Genomic DNA, 2,625 nt, shown 5'->3' on the forward strand with positions numbered 1-2,625 from the left:
AGCAAGGTCTCTCTTCTCTGAGTTGAAGTGTTAACATAAATTTTTAACTATTTTTAAAAAATGAGTTTGGGTTAAAAAGCAACCACCAAAATGGGTATCAATGCAGCTCTGAAGTTAGAGGCATCCCAGCTTTCCCAAATCAGTGACTGTCAGAGGCCAGGTACCCATGAGCCTGCATCCCCTCTCACCACTGAAGAATGAGTTGATTTTCTTTTTACAGCAGAAAAAACAAAAAACAAAAAACCAACCAACCAAACAAATGAAAAACCTGAGTAATATTGCATAGGAGTAGCAGAAACTGCCTCACTGGAAACAAAAACTATTTATATTAAATAAAAAGTCTGGCCAAGGCTATGTATGCCACATTTACAGCACAGTATGATGCACATAGTGACCAAACCATGGAGGCAGGTTCTGGCACTCACACCACAGAGCTTCACATTTGCCACATAAGGATAAAGTGAAGGGGAACAGGAGCAATGAGAGGGACAGGGTGAGGTGCTGCATTCACTTCTGTTTCCAGAGTTGATTGGACAGCCAGTCCAGTCCTTCACAGAGCCTATCTCCACTAATGGTATGGGTGGCCTAAATGCACCAGCTCCTGTGGCACAGGTAGTGCAACCCCAGCTCGTCTGTGATCTTGGCTGCATTCCTGGCATTGGGGAGGCCCTGCTTGTTGGCGAACACCAGGAGGACTGCACCCAGAGGTCAACCTCAGCCAGCATCCTAAAGAGCTCCTCCCAGACCTTCTTTCCGTGCTATCATTGCTGTCCACTACGAAGATCAGTCCTTGTATATTCTGAAAGTAGTGGTGCCACAGAGGCCAGATGTTTTCTTGGCTGCCCATGTTCCACATGGTTAAGCTGATGTTCCTGTACTCCATGGTTTCCACATTGAAGCTTGTGGTAGGGATGGTGGTCATGATGTCACTCAGCTTCAGCTTGTACAGGATCGTTGTTTTCCCTGCCGCACCGAGGCCCATGATGAGGATGTGCATTTCTTTTTTGCCAAAAAGGCTTTCAAAGAGGTTGACGAAGATACTCCCCATGCTTGTGGACAGCTGGAAGGATGCTGGCCAGGGACACCTCAGTGACTGCTGCTCTGAGCTATGTGTTGGTTTTGCTCCCTAATACATTTTAAACATGAAAATCATGCAAAGTACCTTTTTCTATCACAATGGAATGAAACAAGAGATCAATAGCAGAGGGAAAACTGGAAAATTCATGAATATATGGAAATTATAAAACACACTCTAAAATAACCAATGCATCAAAAAATTAATAGCCAGGGAAATCAGAAAATATTTTGTGACAAGTGAAAGTGAAAACATAGCACAGCATAATTTATAGAATGCAGTGAAAGCAGTGCTGAGAGAAATATATAGTTATAAATGTTTACACTAAAAAAATCTCAAATCAACAATTTAGCTTTATACCTTAAGAAACTAGGAAAAAATGTTCAAATTAAATGCAAAGCTAGCAGAAAGAAGAAAATAATAAAGATTAGAGTAGAAATAGATGAAATAGAAAATAAGAAACAAAATTAATAAAACAAGAACTAGTTCTTTAAAATATAAACAAAATTAAGAAACCTTTAGCTAGACTATGAAAAAAAATGAGAAGACTAAAATTAGAAATGCAAGAGGGAATACTACTACTGATTTTACAGAATAAAAAAGAATTATAAAAATGTACTATGAACAAAAGTATAATGAATTTGTGTGCCAACGCATTGGATAACCTACCCATTCCATATTCTTAGCACAATAGATTATAATTTATTTCCCCAAATATAAATAATGTCTTTTATGTTCTTTCTATATATATGCTGTTCTTTTTTTTCTAACACCCTTTCATTGCCTTCCTCATTCACAAAAGACCAACTAATTCTTCATATTTCAGCTAATATGGTGTTTTTCCCTGAAAAATCTAAGTAGAATGAGTAATGAGGGAGAGAATGAAGATATACTTTAGAGAAAAGGGCCTGTAACTGAAGAAGGAAAGGCAAGGGTGTATGTAAATTTGAGCATGAATGGAGGTTGCCCATGAAGTCTTAGAAAAGTTAATCAGTTGTAATGGGGGAGAAAGATAGAAAAAGGAAATGGATGGAAATACAGAGGTGGGCAGATGAAGAACTTTTTCTTTGATACTTAGATTTATTCAACATCATCAATTTTCAAAAATTAGGCATGTGTTTGCATGGTGGGACATGCCTGTAGTTCTGGCTACTTGGGAGGCTGAGGTGGGAGGACTGCTTGAGTCCAGAAGGTCAAGGCTGAACTGAGCTGTGATGGTGCCACTGCTTTCCAGCCTGGGTGACACAGAGATATCTTGTCTCAAAAAATAAAAAATAAAAAAATTAGGCATGTGGAATGGCACTTCTTTCAGATATATGTGTCCAAATGTCTAGAAACTACTGAGTCTCACAAAGTCCAGAGTTGCTTGTGGGTTTCTACCTCCACAACTTTCACCATACACTTGATGATAAGATAGAAGAAAATGAGCAGTAAAACAATACATTCATGTTAGTAATTTAGGGACGATGAAAAGGAAGAAATAAAATCTGGACTTTTGACATCTTCTTGACATTCAGGACAGACTTAATAGCAGAATTTTTCCTCTTTGG

The 2,625-nt window shown here is 38.5% G+C and overlaps 1 pseudogene; it reads right to left on the minus strand.

Annotated features, from left to right (window-relative positions):
* Positions 1–507: 507 nt before the first annotated feature.
* LOC108513520 (ADP-ribosylation factor 1 pseudogene) lies at positions 508–1,048 on the minus strand (annotated as a pseudogene).
* Between the last annotated feature and the right edge of the window lie 1,577 nt (positions 1,049–2,625).

This window comes from Rhinopithecus bieti, unplaced genomic scaffold (assembly GCF_001698545.2).
Source record: "Rhinopithecus bieti isolate Rb0 unplaced genomic scaffold, ASM169854v2 scaffold_31127, whole genome shotgun sequence".
Classification (NCBI taxonomy): Eukaryota; Metazoa; Chordata; class Mammalia; order Primates; family Cercopithecidae; genus Rhinopithecus; species Rhinopithecus bieti.